At 34.4% G+C, this 24376-nt stretch overlaps 1 protein-coding gene across 10 annotated transcripts in view; it reads left to right on the forward strand.

Annotated features, from left to right (window-relative positions):
• Positions 1–24376, forward strand: part of VPS13B (vacuolar protein sorting 13 homolog B) — a 798280-nt gene that overhangs the window by 388027 nt on the left and 385877 nt on the right. The gene's annotated exons all lie outside the window — the stretch shown is intronic.

Below are 24376 nucleotides of genomic sequence, written 5' to 3' on the forward strand. Positions count from 1 at the left end.
AGTTGGCATTAAGCTGAATTAAGAATAAGTAGATCTTAATTTAAGCTACTTGATTTATTAATAGATATCATATATAATCAAATGAATATATTATTTACATCAAACATAATATATTTCTAGACTTCTCATTTGTTAAAATACAGTAGATAATATTGTGATGATCGGAGACATAACTCTTCAGTAAATACTTCATTTGTGATACTGCAGAATTTTCAGTTGCAAATTCATACCCTTTTGAACTTTGACATATTCATCTCAAACAATCTGTGAACCTGGAAAAGTTTTGAGTCACAAAGTAAATAGTGTGAATCTATATTTTAATAACAGGGTTCAAATGTTTTACAATGGTAAACAGTTCCACACCTTGTTCATATTATTAGCATGTAAGTATATGAATGCTGATATCATTGAGATCACTACACATACTATTATTGAAAAGCAGACATATTCTGTGCAGTTTTTGACTTTGACTTGATGTTGATTTCTCTTTCCTTTTCTCTGTTTTGGCGTTTCCATTGAAATGTAGTTTTCTTAGGTTTATCAGAAGTAGGAATGATTTTACTGCCAGAAATAAATGTTGGTACTTAATAAAATGATTGCCATTATCATAAAATCAGAGAATTCTAACAGTTAGATGGAACTTATTTAGAGCTCTTACCTGTGTGATTTTGTTCTTGATGCAAGGATTCTTTTTCTAGCATATTGGATATATCCATTCTTTGATATTTGCTTCTGGTTGTAAGGAGTTCTTTATTATCACAACAGCTATTGTGTATCATATCAAGGACATGATAGCCTCAGAAAATGAGCTGGGGAGTGCTTCCCTTTTTTTGTTGTTGTTGTTTTTTGTTGTTGTGGTTTTGTTTTTGTTTTTTGGGTTTTTGTTTTATTTTAACTCTGGAATCATTTTTGGAAGATTCAAATAGTTTGTCCCTTAATTTAAAAAAATTAAAACTCATAATATTATTCCATTTAACAGCTTTTTTAGACATTATTTACATACAGTTTCATGCATACAATTAGATTACTTTTAGTATATTTACAGTTTATACCATCATCACCACCATCAAATTTAGAAGTTTTATCACTCAAAAAAAAAGTTTTATCACTCAAAAAATAATCAATATACCATTAACAGTTACTCTTTCTCCCTTCATCCAAAACCCTGGCAAATGCTGACCTTCCTGTCTCTATGAATTTGCCTGTTCTAGGTGTTTAATATGAATGGAGTCACACAATATGTGGTCTTTTGTGACTGGCTTCTCATGGGAAGTCACCATAATGCTTTTGAGGTTGACTTATTTATCAGTCTTCATTTTTATGGCTGAAAGTAATCCATTTCATGGAAATACCATGTTTTCTTTATCCACTCATAGTTGGTAGACATTTGTGTTTACATCTTTTGGCTATTATGAGCAATACTGCTGTGATAATTTTTGCACATCTTTTCTTTTTTTTTTTTTTTTTTTAATTTTTTTTTCAACGTTTTTTATTTATTTTTGGGACAGAGAGAGACAGAGCATGAACGGGGGAGGGGCAGAGAGAGAGGGAGACACAGAATCGGAAACAGGCTCCAGGCTCCGAGCCATCAGCCCAGAGCCTGACGCGGGGCTCGAATTCACGGATCGCGAGATCGTGACCTGGCTGAAGTCGGACGCTTAACCGACTGCGCCATCCAGGCGCCCCATTTGCACATCTTTTCATATGGACATATTTTAATTTCTGTTAGCTATGTACCTAGTAGTAGAATTGTTGGGTCGTATGGTAGCTCTGTGGTTAAGGTTTTGAGGAATTAACAGTCTGTCCTCCAAAGTGTTTCTGCCATTTTGCAATTCCACATCAACTTATGAAGGTTCTAATTTATTCAAGTTGTAATTGTCTTTTTGGTGTTAACCATCCCGGTGGGTATGTGGTGGATCTCATTTTGGTTGTTATTTGCAGTTCCCAAATGACTAGTGATATTGAGCATCTTTTCATGTGCTTGTTGGCCATTTGTAGAAGCTGTTTTTTATTTTCTTATTGTTTTCAAATACTTGGCCCACTTTTTAGTTGGGTTATTTATCTTTTAATTGAGCAGTTCTTTATATATTCTGGATATTAGATTCTCATTAGATACGATTTACAAATTTCTTCTCTCATTCTTTGAATTATCTTTTTTACTATCTTGATTATTTCATTTCTTTTATATTCTTAATTTTATTTTTCCCTGCTGTATTAGACATTATTCCCTTGCTATTTTTTTTCAATCTTAGAAATTAACACTCTTTACACAAAGTAAAATTTGGTTCTGGAAATACTAAGATGCATTTTTAATTTAGTAAATCATAAAATAATTTATGGTATTTACTCTCCTCCTGAACAACACACAGGTCTTTAAGTACTTTAATTCAGCGATTCTCTCCAGATTGACTGGCTATTACTGTTATATATTTTAATTTATCTCTTATTTTTCTGAATTTTATAAATTTAAATAATTTAAAAAATAATTGCATATATATTACATGTATACAATTACTGCAGGGTTTGGAAAATTTATTCAATAAATAGCCAGATAGTAAATATTCTCAGTGTCATCAACTATCTGGTTTTTGTAACAACTACTCAGCTTTGCTTTGTAGTACAGAGGCAGCCATAAATAGTATGTCAATGAATTGACACTCCAGTAAAACTTTATTCACAAAATCTGATAATCAGTCACATTTGGTCATGGGCCACCTATGCTAACTTCTATACCAATGCCTTACTAGTCATTCGTTGTCACAGCTCATTCCTTTCTTCTACCTCAGATAATTTTCCTTCTGCCTTATTTATATATGGTTTCCCACTGATAGTTTTGTTTTGGCCATTAAAGATCCTTTTGTGCTTACTTTTGTTTTTCATTGCCTTTCTGAGAAATTCACCATCAGTTTGTTTTTTTTAGTGTCTTTCGGGCAACTTTAAGGATCTTTTTTTTTTTTTTTGGCTTTTAAATCTTTGTTCTTTTAAGTGTTAGTATTGGTGTCTTTGTGAGCTTTTCAAGTTTTCTGGCATTTTCTCTTCATATATTGCCTCTGTCTCATTCTTTCTACTTATATGTTAGACATTTTTTTTTTTACTGTATTGTTCTTGTCTCTTTAATATTTTTCCCTTTGACTTTCTGGCCTGTAGTCTGAGTAATTTCTTTGATATTATAGTTTATTAATTTTATTTTCATCTGTATCTAATGTGCTGTTTTTTGGGGGTAAAACTTTATAGAATTCTAATATATCATACAGAAATGAAATACATCAACTATTAGTATACAACTTGATACATTTCATAAAATAAATCTGCCCATGTTACTAGCTTCTGAATCAAGATCAAAAATTTTACCAACACCCAGGAGATCTTCTCTAGTCCCTTGTCGGTCTCTGTTACTTCAGAGGTACATGGTATCAAGATGTCTAAAACCATAAATTATTTTTCCTGTTTTTCAACTTTGTAATACTTTATTAAATTTTAAAATTTGCTTATGATGTTTGTTTTCATTTTCATTGATTTTTTTAAAATCCTTGCATTTTATTCATAATTTCCAAGGCATTGTTATATTTCTTGATACATGAATCATTTATTTTATTGTCTGAGTCCTGCTGATTCTTGCCTGTATGCCTAGTGTTGTTCTTTGTGTGTGTGTGTTTTTTTTGTTTGTTTGTTTCTTTGTCGCTCCTTTTTGTGGGGAAGAGTCTACTTATTTTTCCTGGAAATATTTGTCTAGAAATTTTTTTGAAGATGAGCTCAAAGATTCTTCCTTTGTAGTTCAAATTTATTTCTGATGTATTGGGAGCATTACCAGTTTACAACCGCTTGAAACTAGAGGATTTTATGCCATGTAGATAATAAAAATTCAAGTTACAATCTTTTATGAGGCTTGGTTTGTGGTTATATGTATTTTTTTCCACTCTGTTCAAGGTTCAGCTTTCTGATCATGTACAGAGGGTAAAAACAGGGCAGTTTTATTTCTAGTTTATTCTAACATTAATATTGTAGCCATATGCATTAAAGTCTTATGTTCTATTAGGTTCTACAATGCAAGTGTCAACAAGGATGTTCCATTTCACCAGGTTTGAAATGCCTCAACCAATTTGTTTTGCTTACCTCTGAGTTCCTGACTTTTCTCAGTCCCTGGCCTTAATAAAGCCTTACTTTTTTGGGGAAACTCACTAATGAATTTAAGAAGATATGGAGTGCAGGGGCGCCTGGGTCTTTGTGACGCTCAGTCGGTTGAGCGTCCGACTTCAGCTCAGGTCATGATCTTGTGGTTTGTGAGTTTGAGCCCCGCATCAGGCTCTGTGCTGACAGCTCAGAGCCTGGAGCCTGCTTCGGATTCTGTGTGTCCCTATCTCTCTGCCCCTCCCCGCTCATTCCCCCCACCCCCGTCAAAAAAAAAAAATAAACATTAAAAAAAATTAAAAAAAAAGAAGATATGGAGTGCATGTCTCTGTGTGTGTAAACCAGTTCATATAAATTTTATTCATAGTGTGATGTATAAACATTTTATAAATATATTCATCCTTTTTGTTTTTAGCACAAATGTCATTCAGGGCACTAAATCTACCAGGTTGCTGGAAATACAGTCCCTCAGTGATTTAAAGATGTGACAAATATCATATCCCCCTTTTATCTAATGGATTTTATGAAAGGACTGATATATACTGCCCTACTATTCTTTATCTTTTGAATACTCTTTAAAATCCCTGTTATAGCACTTCTGCCAGCTTCTTTTTCTACTCTTGTATGATAAATTACTTTCTTCTCACCTTGTCTTTCAAATACATTATCAGTGACTTAAGGAACTACAGAAGTCTCCATCTTTAAAGCAGAAGGTGTTATATTCTGATATTTTATTCCTAGAACTGAGTTAGATAGCATCTTAGTTTGTTTTGAACATTTAAAAAAATCACACACCAGATGGAGAGGGCAAGAATCAAATAGAAACTTCTAAAGTCTATTTTTCTTACTCCCTGGGAGAAAATAGTGTGACAATATAATCATCCCTGAAACCTAAAGTAAAAACAGTTTTTTTGTTTTTTTGTTTTTTACCACATGGTTATTCTCATTGGCCAAACCTACCTTGAGGGAAGGAGATTATTTCATGAGATTTGAACATCCATTGTCTAATACCATGTTTTGTAATCCCCATATGTTTGTTTTATCCAGATTTTTTTCTTATAAATGATTTCTAGTTTCATACCTTTGTGGTTAGAAAAGATAATTGATGTGATTTCATTCTTCTTGAATTTATTGAGACTTGTGTTGTAGCCTAGCATGTAATCTGTGCTGGACAATGTTCCATGTGTCCTTGAAAAGAAGTGATGCTTCTGCTTTTGGATAGAATAATCTGTATGTATCTCTTTAGTCCATCTGATCTAATGTGTCTTTTAAGGCCAATGTTTCCTTATTAATTTTCTGTCCTGAGTTATCTCCTCATTGATACAAGTGGAGTATTAAAGTCTCCTACTATTCTTATCCTGCCATCTATTTTTGCCTTTACTTCTGTTAATATTTGCTTTATGTATTTAGGTGCTTCTATTGGGTGCATAAATGTTTTAAAATGTTATATCCTATTGTTGGATTGATCCTTTCATCATTGTATAATGCTCTCCTTTATTTTAATGCTCTCCTTTATTTTGAAGTCCAGAATCATGATGGCTTCAGCTTTGCTTTGCTTTTTTCAGGATTGCTTTAGCTAATTCTACTCCTAAAACCAGTACTGCATTGTATGTTAACCAATTGGAATTTAAATAAAATTTGAAAAGAAAAAAAGAGTCTGTTTTGTCTGACATAAGTATTGCTACCCCAACTTTCTTTTCATTGTCATTTGCATGGAATATCCTTTTCCATCCTCTTACTTTGAGTCTGTGTGTGTCTTTAGATTTGAAGTGAGTCTCTTGTAGGCAACAGATACATGGGTTTTGTTTTTTTTTAATTCATTCATTCAGTCACTCTGTGTCTTTTGATGGGGAGTTTAGTCTATTTGCATTTAAAGTAATTATCCATTGGTATATATTTATTGTCATTTTGTTTATTGTTTCCCAGCTGTTTTTTGCAGTTCTTCTCTGTTCCTTTTCTTCTTTTTCTCTCTTATGCTTTGATTGTTTCCTTTAATGTTGTAATTAGATATTTTTTCTTTTGTGCATTTACTAGAAGTTTTTTCTTTGTGGTTACTGTGAGGTTTACACATATCATCTTATGTATATAACAGTCATTTTAAAGTTCACAGTAACTTAATTTTTAATACATTTCAAAGCTTTATATTTTTACTTTCCCCCACCTTATATCTCATATTTTTAAAGACAATATTTTTAAATGTTTATTTATTTTGAGAGAGAGAGAGACGGTGCAGTAGAGGGAGGGGCAGAGAGAGAGAGAGAGAGAAATCCTTGCTGTCAGCACAGAGCCTGATGAGGGGCTTGGGCCCATGAACTGTGAGATCATGAGCTGAGCCAAAATCAAGAGTTGGACACTTAACCAACTGAGCCACCAACGTGCCCCTTATGTTTCATATTTTTGATGATTCATTTTGCATCTTTTTATGTATCCCTGAACTAATTATTATTTTTTTAATTTTTACAACTTTTATACTCTTCATACTTGGTTTATAAGTAATATGTCTACTACTTTTATTATTTACCTTTTCCAGTGTGATTTTTACTTTTGTATGTTTTCTTATTAAATAGTACATTGTATTTTTAGTTTATTCTTTTGAACATTTCTTGTAGCCTGTTTAAGTAGATGACTCCTTTACCTTTTGCTTAACTGGAAAATTCTCAATCTTTCTGAATGATAATGTCTAGGTACAGAATTCTTGGTTGGCCATTTTTTTTCCTTTTAGCATTTTGAATATATTATGCCACTCTTTTTTGATCTATAAAGTTTTTGCTGAAATATCTGCTAATTGCCTTAGGGGGTTTTCCCTGTATGTAATATGTTGCTGTTCTCTTACTACTCTCTGTTTACCTTTTATCATTTTAATGAGAATGTGTCTTGGTGTGTTTGTCTTTGGGTTCATCTTATTTGGGCCTCTCTGATCGTCCTGGACATAGATGTCTGTTTGCTTCCCCCAGATTATGGATGTTTTTAGCCATTATTTCTTCAAATAATTTTTTCTTGACTTTTCTCTCTTTTCTCCTTCTGGGATTCGGATAATGAGAATGTTATTCCATTTGATATTCTTCCAGAGGTCCCTTAAAGTATCCTTACTACTTTTAATTCTTTTTTAATTTTTATGCTTTTTGTTTTCCATTCCTTTGTTTTTCATTCATTGATGGTGCTTCTGTTTCATCCATTCTGCTGTTAAATCCCTCTAGTATACTTATAAGTTTAGTTTTAATGTTTCGTGTTTTCTTATTTTCTGTCTCTTTGTGGAAGGAAATTCTTGGTGCTTCTCCATTGCTTAGATAGGTGAGCATCTTTATGACCATTACTTTGAACACTTTATCTCGTAGGTTGCCTCTCTCCATTTCATTAAGGTCTTTTCCTGTGGATTTGCCTTGTTCTTTGGAATATATTCTTCTGTCTACTCATTTTGCTTGTTTCTCTGTGTTTGTATGTATTAAGTGAAATGGCTGTCTCCCTCAACCTTGAAGGAATAGTCTTGTGTAGGAGGTGTTTTGTGTGGCCCAGGTGTTTTGTGTGCCCTGTGGCTACCAGAGCTAGTCATTCTATGGGCATCCCCACAGATGTAGACATCCTGTGGGCTGTTTGTCCCCTGGCTTTGATAGGGCTTCAGTTGGTATTGTGTGCAAGGTGGGGCTCTAGGTACTCACCTGGCTTGTGTATCTTGGCTACTGCATGGGGAGAGTGGGCTTCCAGCTGCTTGCCTGTTCTGGTTGTGGCTTGCATTCTTGGTGGATTGGGCATGACTTGGGATACTTACCTGGTTTTTTTTACACCTTGGGTGCTACATGGAAGTGGGGAGGGGCAGGAGGCTCACCCAGCCTGTTCAAGGTGAGTGGTGGGCAGACCACACCTACCCACTGGTGCCAGAAGCCTAGAAGGGGTCCACCTAAAATGGTACTTGTTGGCTCCTTCACCAACAAGGTAGGATGAGATTGCAAAAATGGCTGTTGACAGCACATCCGTCCACAGCAGACTGATTTTTTACATTTTTAAATTATTTAATTTAAAATTACAGATTCCTGTCTCTCTTTAAAATTAGTAAATGGGTCTCCCTGTGTTATGGTCTAGGGGCTTTTTCTTGTTTTTGTGCTGGATCATATGGCAAATGAGTTTGTGGGCAAACCCTTTAAGAACAGGTCTTTGTTCTCTATTGTGATTCTTCTGGTCTTAATCTTTATTGGTATTCAAAACTAGACATTAAAATTGTTTTAATGTTCATTCATTTTTGAGAGAGCACGAGTTGGGGAGGGGCAGAGACACGCGCGCGCGCGCACGCACGCACACACACACACACACACACACACACACACACACACACACACAGAATTCGAAGCAGGCTCCAGGCTCTGAGCTGTCAGCACAGAGCCTAACATGGAGTTCAAACCCACAAATGCTGAGATCATGACCTGAGCCAAAGTCAGACACTCAACCGACTGAGCCACCCAGGATCCCCAAAACCAGACATTTTACACCTTGTCTCTACTATGCCTGCCTCCAAGGTCAGGATTCCTGATTTGGGGCACGATCCCTTAACTTTTCCAGGGTGTATTCTGTATTTGTAGGAACCCTCCCTCATGTGCCTCTTCCGAGGTGGTTTTTGGGACAAGGTGTGTCTGCCTTCCCACCCTTCTACGTGTGTCTTTCTTGGCTTTTGAGTGGAGGTGCTACTCATCTAGTTCATGGATCCTAGAGGAAAAGCATGCCATATGTAGTTATAAATTTGTTGTGTCCATGGCAGGAGGTGAATTCAGGGTCTTCCTATGTCACCATCTTGAACTCTCTCATGAAGAATTGATGTTAACAAACCTACAGTGTGTGTGTGTGTGTGTGTGTGTGTGTGTGTGTGTGTGTGTGTGTGTGTGTGTGTGTGTTATTTGAGAAAGACAGGAGAGAGGGTGGTATTTATGTGTATGTATGCGTTGATATTCTTAGGTTGCAAGGAACAGAAATCAAGTCAGGAGAACTTAAACAAAAATGGAACTTATGATTCATTCTCCACATATTCTACTACAGAAAGCAACTTTAACTTTTAGTTAAAATTTTGATACTAATCTCACTATTTGTCTCTGGTAATTATGAGCACCATGCTTTCAATTAAAATTTTCTCTTATTTCTTTCTTTGTTGTTTTCCTTGTCCTCACAACTCCTCTTGAATTGTTTTTTCTTGCTTTGTCTTTGGTGTTGCTTGGTTATTCTGAGTTACAGATTTATCTTGAAACTAGTTTATCGACACCAATTATTTAAACTTATAGAATAAATAACAAAGAATAATATTTCCTATGTAACTAAAGTTTTGTGCTTCAAACCGTTTATTTGATGGAAATATTTCAGTATATTGCATGGTGTGTGTGTGTGTGTATGTGTGTGTGTGTGTATGTCTGTGTATAGTGATGGGTTGTTAATCATACCACTCTGATTTACAAAGGAAATTCAAATCCATTGTTTCTGTAGAGAAAAGTAGGGCTGCTCTCCCCACTGCTTGCTACTGCCCACCCCCAGCCTCACTATCTTTTTCTGTGTTTAAACAAGGACAACTCTACTGTTGCAGGGACTTAGCATATGCTGTATATGTGACTGCCTCCTTCTTGATCTTTTTTCTAGCCTTTCTTCTCAATTTTTAGGCTTCTACGTATTTAACTTGTCAGCTCCGTCTGTTCTGTGATGTTACTGCTTCTGGCTCATCACTCTTAATACTCCTATCCCTATTTTAATTATTTTTATTCAGCTCCTGATTGCCCTCCTAGGGTAAAAAGTGTAAGAAGTGTATCTGTCTTGTTCACGGTACTATTCCTATCATTTAGCACAATTTAGCGCAATGAATGGCACGAAATAGGGGTTCACTAAATAGTTGTAGAGTATGCTATTCGGCAAATAATTTTTGGTTACTGTAAGGAGAAAAAAGAACTTAAAGAATGAAAAGGTAAATTTCTGATGTGTCTTCAAGTTCATAAATAATTGAAAAAAAATTCTTTGTCATTATGACATGAAAAAAAAGAAAAACAATTACAAAATGATCAATAGAATGAGCATGGAGGGTTCTCCTAGATTTCAGGCATAACTGAATTTGGACTTCAAAAGTTCATAATGAGGAGCTGTTTGTTGAAATGTGTCATCTGATTTCAATTGCCATAGAAAGGGAGAGATGATCTCTAATGTGGTCAGATCCAATCTGTATAGGGTGTTTGGGTCAAAATCAACATCTTGAGTTTCATTACGAAGCATTTGCAGTGAGGCTTGCAGATGTAATTTGCTACATCTATCTCACACCTCTGAGCAGATGGGTTTCTACACTGTGCCTAGTAGTGGTTTGTTTTTTTTTCTTTGAAAGAGTTGCCTGCAACTTTAATAAAATATTTTGACAGAAATGGAATATTGAGATCATTTATAAATTAAAACTTTGCTATTGTTGGCTTTAGTGAATTTTCATAGAAACTGATGTTAAAATTGTTGAGCATCTATGAAAAACAAAGTTTTCCCATGTAATTCTTTTTTATCTTTTTGGTTTATATTGTTCTATCTTGAGTTTTTTAATATCTTAATTTGATAATTATAATTTCTACTTATTCTGAAAGATGTACTATTGCATTAGATTTTTTCCAGTTTTACTCAATGTCTTTAATTGTAGTTCTTAATCCATATGTTAATAAGATACCTTGGGGAAAAGAAGAAGCTCAGAACAAAGCTTAAGATTTGTTCTTAATGCTACTGCTGTTAAATAAATCTCTTGGATACCATCATGTATGTATTACAAATGAAGTTAAGGTGTTGAAATGCCTAAATGTAGTTAATATAATTGCTGTATACATCATTATTTTCTCAATAGCTCACATCCATCCTGCTCCATCATTTGTTTAGTCATGGATTCTGTGACTTTCAAAGACTTGAGAATGAACCTTACTTGTTTCCTAGTCAATTTTGTATTTCCCAACACCCTCCCACACACATATGCGAACAATTTTATAAACAAAAACAAAAATGGAAGAACTAGTGTATATTTTACCTTTGAAATATATAATTTAAAATTCATTTAAGATCATAAAAATGGGCTTTTTAAATGGTACCAAGGTAACATAGTTTCATTAAAGGAATTTTTTAAAAATTGGGATATAATTGACACATAGCATTGTGTAAGTTTAAGGTATATAACATATCAGTTTGCTACATTTATATATTGCAATATGATTACCATCATGGTGTCAGCTAACACTTCTGTAGGTCACATAATTATCATTTCTCTTTTGTGATGAGAACATTTAATACCTAGTCTCTTAGCAACTTCAAAGTATGTAATACAGTATTACTGTAATCAGTAAGTTGTACATTAGGATTCCAGAACTTCTTCATCTTCTAGTTGCAAGTTTGTAACCTTTAACAGCATCCCCCCAATTTTCCCATCCCTGAGCCCCTGGTAACCACCATCCTACTCTCTGTCTCTGTGAGTACAGCTTGTTTAGATTCCATATGCAAGTGATATAATAGTATTTGTCTTCCTCTCTCTGACTTATCTCACTTAGCATAAGTCTTCATTAAAGGAACTTTTAAAGCACGAATATACAAGAGAGAAAAATCACTTTGGTGATAACCAGTATTAACGATTTAGTTTTGTATTTCTTCCCAGAGCTTGTTTTTTGTATTTTGTTTGATAAATATATACATACATAGACGTAAATAGTATCCATGTTGTAAAATGATTATATTCATGATGTACAGTTAAGATAATAACTCCTGACAAAATTTTCAGTACTTTTTTTTCCATTTATTATATTCTGCACATTTCACAGGGGCATAACATGTTTTGAAACCATTTCCATCTAAAAGTAAGAGGATTCAAAAAAAATCTGCCTTAACTCTTGGGTTTAGTGTATGTGGACTTTGTCCTTTGTAAATCATATTTTCTCAGGTTACAAGGAACAGAGAAAGTCAAGTTATCTTAGGGAATGGGCATTCAGTGATCTCTAATCATCAATAGAAGAGTATTAGAAGTGATCATTAGTGACCAAAGTATGCCAGAGAGTGCAATGTAAATGAGGACCTTGAACAATAGTAGCTCTGCTCACCCACGACAAGTTGGGCTTGACTGTTTCCTTTTCTACTACTGTCCTTATATTTTTAAATACCTCTTTTGAAATATAATTTACATTCATAATATTTACTCATTGTATGCCTACAGTTCAGCGATTTTTGAGGAAATGTATAAAGATATGGAACCATCACCACAATACAGTTGTATAACATTTCTGTCACCTCAGATTTCCCTTATGTCCATTTTGCAATTAATTTCTGTTCCCCACACTCCAGTCCTAACCCCCTATTGATCTGATTTCTGTCTTTATAAACTTGGCTTTTTTGGACATTTATTAAAAGGGAATCATACAGTATGTAGTTTTGTGCATCTTAAGACCTTATGTATTTATGTATCAGTGTACCCAGGGTACACTTTTTTTCACTTAGTATAATATTTTCATTTTTAAATTTTTTTTTACATTTATTTATTTTTGATAGAGACAGAGCACAAGTGGGGGGGGGGGCGCAGAGAGACAGGGATACACAGAATCCAAAGTGGGCTCCAGGCTCTGAGCTGTCAGCACAGAGCCCGACGCAGGGCTCAAACTCAAACCACGAGATCATGACCTGAGCCGATGTCGGACGCTTAACCGACTGAGCCACCCAGGTGCCCCATCACTTAGTGTAATATTTTTAAAGTTCATTCATGATATACCATGTATCATGATGTACCATGTACATGACAATTATGAGTAACCATTCTGTGGTTATGTCACATTTTGTTTAATTTTACAGTTAATATTCAATTGTGCAGTCATCAGTTTTTGACTATTATGATTAATGCTGCTATGAACATTTGGGTACATGAATTTATATAGACAAATGTTATTATTTATCATGGATAGAGTCTTTGGGGTAGAATTACTGGATTTTATAGTAACTTTTTATTGAACATTTTAAGAAATTGCCCAACATTTCAGAAGTGATTGTACCATTTGACATTACCACTATTAACGTATTAGAGTTTTACTTTCACTATATCTTTGCCAGGATTTGGTATTTTTGCCATTCTAAAAGAGTATGTGGTACTTTATTGGGGCAGTCAGTTTGCGTTTCTGTAATGACTAATGTTATGGACTTTTTTCATGTACTTACTACATATTTCCTTAGTGAAATGTGTATTTAAATTGTCCATTTTTTAGTTATCTTCTAATTTTTGAGTTGTAAGAGTTCTTATATGTTCTAGATGCAGGTCCTTTTTCAGGTATATTATTTACTAATATTTTCTTCTAGGTTGGGGCTTTTGTTTGCATTTTCTTTTTTTTTTTTTTTTTTTAATTCAAATTCCAGTTAGTTAACTTGCAGTGTTATTTGTTTCAGGTATACAATGTAGTAGTGATTAACCACTTTGATACATCACCAGGTGCTCATCACAACAAGTGCACTCCTTAATCCCCATCACCTATTTTACCCATCCCTCCACCTGCCTCTCCTCTGGTATCTGTCAGTTCTTTATAGTTGAGTCTGTTTCTTCATTTGCTTCTCTCCCTCTTTCCTTTTTTATCCTCTATGCTTGTTTGTTTTGTTTCTTAACTTGCACATATGGGTGAAATCATACGGTATTTGTCTTTCTGACTGACTTATTTCACTTAGCATAATACTCAGTAGCTCCATTCACATTATTGCAAATGGGAAGATTTCATTCTCTTTATTATGGTTGAGTAATATTCCATTATGTATATATACTGCATTGTCTTTATCCATTCATCAGTTGATGGACACTGAGGCTGTTTCCATAGTTTGAATTTGCATTTTCCTAATAGTTTTATAACTTAAATTTTAGAATTTAATAAAATCATCTTTCATTTTCTTTATTAATTGTGCTTTGGGTGACTTAGTTTGAACTGTTACAATATGGTCTATGGTCCTTTTTGATGTATTTTTTTTTGTATGATGTGAGATAAGAGTCTTAAATTCATTTTATTATATGCAGATATTTAATTTTCTTAGCATCATATTCAAAAGATTGTCCTTATGGAACTGTCTTGGCACCTTTGCTGAAAATCAGTCAACCATAAATCTAAGTCACTTTTTTCCCCCTGTACTCTCAATTCTATTCCATTGATCTATATGCCTATCCTTGTGCCTGTACCACACAGCGATAATTACTGTGGTGTTATATTGTCTTTAAAATTATGTAATACAAGTCGTCCAACTTCCTTTTTTTTCTTTGAAATTATTTTGTCTGTTTTAGATTCTATGCATTCCTATGCAAGTTTAAGCATTAGCTTATTTGTTTCTACAAAAAAGAGCCTGCAAAGACTTTGATAGGAATGGCATTTAACTTATAAATGAAATATTGGGGATATTTCCCATCTTGACAATGTTGAGTTCTTCAGTTTATGATCCTAAAATGTTTCTCCTTTTATTTATGTCTTCAATTTTATTCAGCAGTATTTTGCAGATTTCAGTGTCTTGAATGCCTTGCATGTCCTTTGTTAAAATTTTAAAATGCTTTTAAGTTGCTGTGAATGGAATTATGTTCTTATTTTCATTTTTAAAATTTTTCATTGCCTGTATCTAAAAGTATAATTTTGTATATTTCCCTCATATCCTGTGACCTCACCAGACTTGTTTATTCTAGTTGTTAGTGTGGAGTCTCTGAAACTTTCTATAAAGTGAGCCATGCCATCTATGAATAAAGACTCTGTTACTTCTTTGTTTCCAATCTGCATGTCATTAATTTTTTATTTTGTTTTTACCTTAGTACATTGGCTGGAATCTTCGGTACAATGCTGCATAGAAATAATGAGAATGCATATCCTTGCCTTATTCCCAAATCTAGAGAAAAAGCCTATAGAATGTCACCACTAAGTATTATGGTAGCTATGTATTTTTCATAGATGTCCTTCATCAGGGTGAGAAAGATCCATTCTATTCCCAATTTTTTCAGGCTTTTTACCATGAAATGGTTTGAAATTTTTCAGATGCTGTTATGAAACCATTCAGATACTGGTGTGTGTGTCTTTTACTATTAATGTTGCATATTAATCAGTTTTACATAATTAATTGATTAAATGATTAAACTAATCTTGGATTTGGAGATGGATCCTGCTTGGTTATGGTGTATCATCTCTTCATATGGTACTGGACACAGTTTGCTTTTTTTTTTTTTTTTTTTTTTTAAGGATTTTGTATATATTTTCATGACAGATTTTAGTTTATAGTTTTCTGGCAGTGTCTGCCCTGGTTTTCATAATGGGATAATGCTAGCCTTGTAGAATGAATTGGGAAGTCTTTCCAACCTGTTCTGTTTCTGGAAGAGTTCCTGGACAAATAGCATTATTTTGTTAATTTTGGTAAAAATCACCCTTGAAGGCCTGGGGAATGGGTAGACCTTTTTTTTGTAGAAAGTTTTTGAATTAATAATTCACTTTATTTGTTTTAGGTCTATTCAGAGTTTCTGTTCCTCTTCTAGTCAGTCTTAATAAATTGTGTCTAGAAAGTTATCCATTTATCTAAGTTTTCTAAATTGTTGCGGCATACAGAATTGTTCATAATACTGTATTTTAATCCTTTTAAATTTCTTTAGGGTTGATGTAATATTCCTCCTTTAATTCTTCATTTTCGTAAGTTGTGGATTCTCCTTTTTTTGAGGTTAGTCTAGTTAAAGGGTTATCACATTGCTGATCTATTCATAGAATCAACTTTTAGCTTTATTGTTTTTCTGTTGTGTTTCTTAAGGGGATAACTTAAGTTATGGATATGAAATGTATGATACAGACACTTAATACTATAAACTTTTCTTTAAGCATTATTCTAATTTCCAAATACTGTTATTTACTTCACAATATTTTGAATTTCCCTTATGCTTTCTTCTCTGGCCCCCGGTTATTTAGAAACCATGCATTGTTTAACTTCCATGTATTTGAAAATTTCAGGTTTCTATTTTTTCCTGTTTTCTGATTTAGTCCCATTGTGGTCTAGACCATATATTTAATAATTTCAATCCTTTTAACTATATTAAGACTTGCATTATGGTCTATCATAAGGTCTGTTTCAGAGAGTGTTCCATATGTGCTTCAGTGAATTTTCTACAGTAGTTGGTGCAACATTCTATATATGTCAGTTAGATCAAATGGGTTGATATTGCTTTATACTCTTCTGTACCAATGCTGACTTTCTATCTACTTATTCTATTATAGAGAGTGGAGTATTGAGATATTCAAGTGTTACTGTTTAGTTGCTTAGTCTTTAAATCTTGTCAGGTTTTGCTTTATATATTTCCCTATTAAATGTCTTTCTTTCTATAATGCTTTCTTAAATTTATTTTGTTATTTATTATAGTTATTCCAGTATTTTTATGCTTATAGTTTTATGATGTATCTTTCCCATCCTTTTACTTTAAATTTTTAAAAATATTTTATTTGATATTTGAGAGAGAGTGTGTCAACAGGTAAAGAGAAGAGAGAGAGGAGGAGAGAGGATCCAAAGTAGACTCCATGCTGACAGGCTGACAACTGCAAGCCTGATGCAGTGTTTGAACTCATGAATGTTGAGATCACGAACTGAGCTCAAGTTGGATGCTCAACTGACTGAGCAACCCATATTACCCCCGCCCATCCTTTTACTTTAAATGTAGTTCTGTTTTTGAATGAAGGTAATTAATTTAGTTAGGTCTTGCTTTTTTTTGCAGTCTGAAAATACCTTATTTTTAAGTGAGGTGTTTAGACCATCTATATTTTGTGTCTTATTGATATATTTGAATAAAATAGGTCATTAGCTATTTTTTGTTTTGTGTATTTTGTTCCTCTGATCTTTTTTTACTGCCTCCTATATCTGAAATGTATATTTTAGTGTACGATTCTATTTTCTCCATCAGTTTTTCTTTTTACTATGTATTGTTTTCTATAATTATGGTTCTCTTTTCTGAGGAAACTGGATTTTATCTTTTTTTTTTAATGTATTTATTTTTGAAAGAGCAAGCGAGCAAGTGTGTGGGAGGGACAGAGAGAGAGAGAAAGAAAGGGCGGTACAGAGGATTCCAAGTAGGTCTCATGCTGACAGCAGTAAGCCTGATGCAGGGCTCAAACTCACGAACCATGAGATCGTGACTTGACCAGAAGTCAGACACTCAACTGACTGAGCCACCCAGGGTATACACCCTACTGTATACTTTTTTAAAGGTGACTCTAGGAATTGTATTATTATGCTCCTGAATTTATCACACTTTAACTTAGATATATTTTAACTTAATCTTTTCTTTTCTTTTTTTTTTTTTTTTGTTTCAGGTTTTTATTCCAGTTTTCCAATTGTGATAAATCAGCTTTGTCAAGATTTGAGAATTTGGGGGAAATATTGGATGCCCTATCTGCCATATACTTTAAAATATTTAAGTTTGCAAACTTTTTTAACGGATTCAAAAATATTTATTGAATGTGGTAATATTCTTGGCATAGGGATTAAACTGAACTTTTTTTTTTCAAATTTGTTTTAAATTCTAGTTAGTTAAAATTTGTGTAATATTAATTTCAGGAGTAGAATGAATGAATTAATGATCTTGCAGTTGGTCAGATCGAACCCAGGTAGCACTCTGCACTGACAGTGTGGACCTGCTTGGGATTTTCTCTCTCCCTCTCTCTGCCCCTTCCCTGTTGGCTCTCTCTCTCTCTCTCTTTCTCTCTCTCTTTTAGAATAAATGAATAAGTAAACTTAAAAATTAATGATTCATCACTTACATATAACAGCCAGTGTTCATCACAAGTGCCCTTCTTAATACCCATCATCCATTTAGCCCATCCCCCAACCACTTCCCCCTGCCTCGACACTCAGTTTGTTCTCTATTGTTAAGAGTCTCATGCTTTGCTTCCTTTTCTTTTCTCCCTCCTTCCCCTATGTTTGTCTGTTTTGTTTCTTAAATTCCACTTATGAGTGAAATCATAGGATGTTTGTCTTTCTCTACTGACTTATGTTGCTTAGCATAATATACTCTATCTACATTATTGCAAATGGCAAGATGTGATTCTTTTTGATAGCTGAGTAATACTCCAGTGTCTATATTTACCACATCTTTTTTATCCAGTCATCAGACAACGGACATTTGGGCTCATTCCATAATTTGGCTGTTGTTGTTAATGCTGCTATATGTGCATGTGCCCCTTTAAATCTGTATTTTTGTATCCTTTGAGTAAAGACCTAGTAGCTTGATTGCTGGGTCATGCAGTAGTTCTATTTTTAACTTTCTGAAGAATCTCCATACTCTTTTCCATAGTGGCTACAGCAGTTTGCATTCCTACCAACACTGTAAGAGGGTTCCCTTTCTCCATATCTTCACTAGCATCTGTTGTTTCCTGTGTTGTTAATTTTAGCCATTCTGACAGGTGTGAGGTGGTATCTCATTGCAGTTTTGATTTGTATTTCCCTGATGAGTGATATTGAGCATCTTTTCATGTGTCTGTTGGCCATCTGGTTGTCTTCTATAGAAAAATGTCTATTCATGTCTTTACATTTCTTCACTGGATTGTTTGTTTTTTGGGTGTTGAGCTTGATAAATTCTTTACAGATTTTGTACACTAATCCTTTATCAGATATTTCATTTGCAAATATCTTCTCCCATTCCATAGGCTGTCTTTTTGTTTTGTTGATTGTTTCCTTCATTGTGTAGGAACTTTCTATCTTGGTGAAATCTCAATAATTTATTTTTGCTTTTGTTTCCCTTCCCTCTGTGGAATTGTGATGCCCCCAGCTTTGCTTTTCTTTTTCAAGATTGCTTTGACTGAATAGAGTCTTTTGTGGTTCTATACAAATTTTAGGATTGTTTTTTCTAGCTCTGAGAAGAATGCTGGTGGTATTTTGATAAGGACTGCATTAAATGCATAGATTGCTTTGAATATTATAGATATTTTAGCAATATTTTTGCTTGTAATCCATGAGCATGGAATGTGTTTCCATTTCTTTGTGTCATCTTTAGTTTCTTTCATAAGTGTTCTATCGTTTTCAGAGTACAGATCTTTTACCTTGTTGGTTACATTTATTCCTCGGTGTCTTATAGTTTTTGGTGTTTTTGTAAATGAGATTAATTCCTTGGTTTCTCTTTCTGCTGATTTGTTATTGGTGTATAGAAATGCAACAGGTTTCCATACATTGATTTTATATCATGTGACTGTGCTGAATTTGTTTAACAGTTTTAGCAGTTTTTTGGTGGAGTCTTTTCCTTCCAGGTTTTCTACATAGAGTATCATGTTATCTGGGAATAGTGAAAGTTTAACTTCTCCCTTGCTGGTTTGGATGCTTTTTATTTCTTTTTGTTGTCTGATTGCTGAGGCTAGGAATTTTAGTACTATGTTAAATAACATTGATGAGAGTGGACATGCCTGTCTTGTCCTTCCCCATAGAAGGAAAACCTGTCTGTTTTTCCCCATTGAGGATGGTAGTAGCTGTTGGTCTTTCATATATGGCCTTTTTGATGTTTAGATGTTCCCTATATCCCTACTTTGTTGAGGTTTTTATCAAGAATGGATGGTTGGTACTAGATGGGTGATGGTTATTAAGGAGAGCACTTATTATGAGCACTGGGTATTGTGTGTAAGTGATGAATCATTGAATTCTGTGTCTGAAACCAATATTGCACTGTGTATGTTAACTAACTAGAATTTAAATAATATTTGAAAAAAAATACAAGAATGGATGCTGTATTTTGTCAGATGCTTTTTCTGCTGCATCTAATGAGAGGGCCATATGGTTCTTATCCTTTCTTTTATTAATGTGGTATATCTTGTTGGTTTTAAATTATTGAACCACCCCTACAGCCCAGGACAAATCCCACATGATCACAGTGAATAATTTTTTTTTAATTTTTTTTTCAACGTTTTTTATTTATTTTTGGGACAGAGAGAGACAGAGCATCACAGTGAATAATTTTTTAATGTATTTTGGATTCAATTTGTGTAGTATCTTGTTGGGAATTTTTGCATTCCTGTTCATCAAGGATATTGGCCTGTAATTCTCCTTTTTAGTGGGATCTTTGGTTTGAGAATCAAGGTAATGCTGGTGTCATAGAATGAGTTTAGAAGTTTTCCTTCTATTTCTACTTTTTGGAACAGTTTAAGAGGAATAGACAAACTCTTCTTTAAATGATTGGTAGAATTCCCCTGGGAAGACATATGGTCCTGGACTTTTGTTTGTTGAGAGATTTTTGATTGCTGATACAATTTGTTTGCTGGTTATGGGTCTGTTCAAATTTTCTATTTCTTCCTGGTTCAGTTTTGGTAGTTTGTATGCTTCTAAGAATTTATCTCTTTGTTCCAGATTGCCCAATTTGTTGGCACATAATTTTTCATAGTATTCTCTTATAATTATTTTATTTCTGTGGTGTTGGTTGTGATCTCTCATCTTTCATTCATGATTTTATTTATTTATACTCTTTCTCTTTTTTTTCTTTTGAAAAGTCTGACTGCCCGTTTATCAATTTTACTGATTCTTGCGAAGAATCAGCTCTTAGTTTTGTTATATATGTTTTCTTTTTAGATTCTATATCATTTATTTCTGCTCCAATCTTTATTATTTTCTTTTTTCAGCTGGCTGTAGGCTTCATTTGTTCTTTTTCTAGCTCCTTCAGGCTTAAGATTAGGTTGTGTATTTGAGACTTTGCTTGCTTCTTGAGGTAAGCCTGCATTGCTATATACTTCCACCTTGTGACCACCTTTGTTCCATCCCAAAGATTCTGAACTGTTGCATTTTCATTTTCATCTTAATCCACTTAAAAAAAGTTTTTTTTTTTTAATTTCCTGGTTAACCCATTCATTATTTTGTAGGGTGTTCTTTAACTTCCATGTATTTGTGGTCTTCCCAAATTTTTTCTTGTGGTTGACTTCAAGTTTCATAGCATTGTGGTCAGAAAATATCCATGGTATGATCTCTGTCTTCTTGTACTTGTCACCTGATTTGTGATCCAGTATGTGATCTATTCTGGTGAATGTTCCATGTGCACTCAAAAAGAATGTGTATTCTGCTTTAGGATGCAGTGTTTTGAGTATCTCTCTGAAGTCCATCTGGTCAAGTGTGTCATTCAAAACCATTGTTTTCTTGTTCATTTTCTGCATAGATGATCTGTCCCTTGTTGTAAGTGGTGTGTTAAAATCCCCTACTATTATATTATTGTATTGGTATCAATGAGTTTATCTTTGTCATTAATTTATATATATGTGTGTATATATATATACGTATATATATATACATATATATGTAATATACATATATATGTGTGTATATATATATATACGTGTGTATATATATATATATATACACACATATATGTATGTATATATTTGGGAGCATACGTATTTACAGTTGTTAGATCGTCTTGTTGAATAGACCTCTTTATGATGCCCTTCTTCTTCTCTTGAGTCTTTGTTTTAAAGTCTAATTTCTCTAATATAAGTATGGCTACTCTAGCATTCTTTTGATGTCCATTAGTATGATAGATGTTTCTCCACCCCCTCACTTTCAGTCTGTATCTGTCTAAAATGAGTCTCTTTTAGCTAACATATAGATGAGTATTTTTTTCATCCATTCTGATATCCTGTGTATTCTGATTAGAGCATTTAGTCCATTTACATTCAGAGTGATTATTGATAGATATGAATTTAGTGTCATTGTATTACCTGTAAAGTCATTTTTTTCTGGAGATTTTCTCTGTTAATTTCTAGTCTTTGTTGCTTTTGGTCTTTCTTACTCAAAGAGTCCCCTTTAATATTTCTTGCAAGGCTGGTTTAGTGGTCACAAACTTCTTTAGGTTTTATTTGGGCAACTCTTTATCTCTACTTCTATTCTGAATTACAGCCTTGCTGGATAAAGTATTCTTGGCTGCATATTTTTCCCATTCAGCATGTTGAATATATCATGCTACTCCCTTCTGGCCTGCCAGGTTTCTGTGGATAGATCTGTTGCTAATCTGTTTAGTCTTCCCTTGTAGGTTAGTGATTTCTCTTGGTGCTTTCAGGAGTCTTTCCTTATGTTTGTATTTTGCAAATTTTACTATGATATTTCTTAGTGTTGGCAGGCTCTTCTTGATTTTGATGGAAGTTCTCTGTGCTTTCTGGATTTAGATGTCTGTTTTTTTACCCAGATTAGATACATTTTCAGCTATAATTTGCTAAAATGAACCTTCTGCTCCCTTTCCCTCTCTTCTTCTTCTGGGACTCCTATGATACAAATGTTATTATACTTTATGGAGTTGCTGAGTTCCCTCAGTCTACATTTGTGATTTAACATTTTTCTTTCCTTCTTTTCAGCATCCTTATTTTGCATAATTTTATCTTCTATATCACTTATTCCTTCCTTTGATTCTTCTATCCTTGTGCTTATTACATGCTTTCTGTTTTACATCTCATTTATAGCTTTTATTTCAGCCTGACTAGGTCTTTTATCTCTGTAGTAAGGGTCTCTCTGGTTCTTTCTTTGTTTTTCTCAAGCTCAGCTAGTATCCTTATAATTATTGTTTTAAATTCTGGTTCAAGCATATTACTTATATCTGTTTTGATCAGCTTCCTGGCTGTGACCTCTTCTTATTTATTTTGGGATGAATTCCTCTGTCTTTGCATTTTGTCTATGACTTTGTCTTTTATGTGTTAGGAAAGCATGTGCCTTGTCTTATTTCCACTAGAGCTGAAGCTCTGCAGCACTTTGGTCAGTAGACCTGGAACATGCGGGGTGTTTGTGCTGGTCTTCTGGGGGAGAGGTCCACTGTTGTTCTGGCTCTCAATCACACTTGCCCTAGTAAAAAAGACACCTGCAGTACACAAGGGGTGGGGGGGTGGGGGTGGGGCTTAGTGTCATCATCTAAAACCTCCACTTACTGAAATCTGGCTATGATGATACCTGAGATAAAAACAACATCAGCCTGCTCTCTTCTCTGGAGGGGGAGGTTGTACCTTCCACTGTTCAGGAAGCCCTCAGAGAAGAGCAATCTCCTCTCTTGCATCCCAGGCTTTTGTCAGATGCTTGCCTTCAATGTGTCTCTCTCTGAGTCATTTGACTCCCTGGTAGTGCAGAGCTACTGTGTTTTACCTCAGGCACATGTGTGGGTTTCAAAACTCCAAATTTTAGGAATGTGGCATGGCTTGGACCCATGCTCATCCTCTGTGGGAGGGTTTCACCATGCTGTAGCTGGTGCTATTTTGTTCTACAAGGGCAGTTGCACCAACGTGCAGGGGCTTGGGAGTCTGCTGAGGCGCAGCAAAAAGCTGGATTCCAGGTTAGCTGCCCTCAGTCGGTGTCTCAGCTCATTTGCTAATGAATGCAGCCACACAATGGTGCCCACCAACTCTTTTGTCCCCTGAGAGACAGTACCATCAAATGCACTCCAAGAAGGGGAACTGTCTTTACCAGCATGACCCAGGGGAGTCTCAGAACACACTGCTCACCCTTAGACTTCTGCCCTCCTTCTCCATAGGAGCACCACTACACTCACCAGGCTTGACTGGAGTGATGGTGTGAACTTCTAAAACTTTAGACTTTCAGTTCCATTGCTTGTAAAAGCTTAAAATAATCAGCCCCTCTCATTTCCCCAGTCAGTGGTTTTGGGAAAGTGTTTTCCTTGGGGAATCATCTGCATGCTTCTCTCCCTACCTCCCTCTCTCCATGATCAGAGCTCTCTCCCCTCTGTAGCACCCATGATTCTTTTCTCCCCCAAATCACATCTCCTCACTTCCTGCATTCCATGATATGGCCTCTTTTCTCCTTCTAATTGTGTTGTTGATTCTATTCTCATATCGTTTTCCTCCGTTTTCAGAATGACTTGATAATTATCTTGCTGTGTTTGAGGGATGAGGCAAACATAAGATCCTCCTCCAACTCCACTATTTTAACTCCCCTTTTAGTTCATTTCTTGTAAATTATGAAAGTTTGTTCTAAGATAGTTCTCTACCCCATTCTGTTCACACAGATTATATCTCTATGAATCATAACAATACAGTATTATATTTATTGCTTTATATAATTAATTGCCTTTTAAAGAACATAAGAGAAATGGGAAATAATACATTTGTACTCTTTCATATTAAACCATGTTGATCATATCCATTTCTCTTCATTTTTTCCTGTGGGTTTGAATTAACACCTGATGGACTTACTTTAGTATTTCTTATAAGGCACTTTGCTAGCAATGAGTTCTCTCAGCTCTTTGTTCATCTGGGATTATTTTTTTTTCATCTTAATATTTGGAACATAATTTTTT

The sequence above is a fragment of the Panthera tigris genome, chromosome F2 (genome assembly GCF_018350195.1).
Source record: "Panthera tigris isolate Pti1 chromosome F2, P.tigris_Pti1_mat1.1, whole genome shotgun sequence".
Classification (NCBI taxonomy): domain Eukaryota; kingdom Metazoa; phylum Chordata; class Mammalia; order Carnivora; family Felidae; genus Panthera; species Panthera tigris.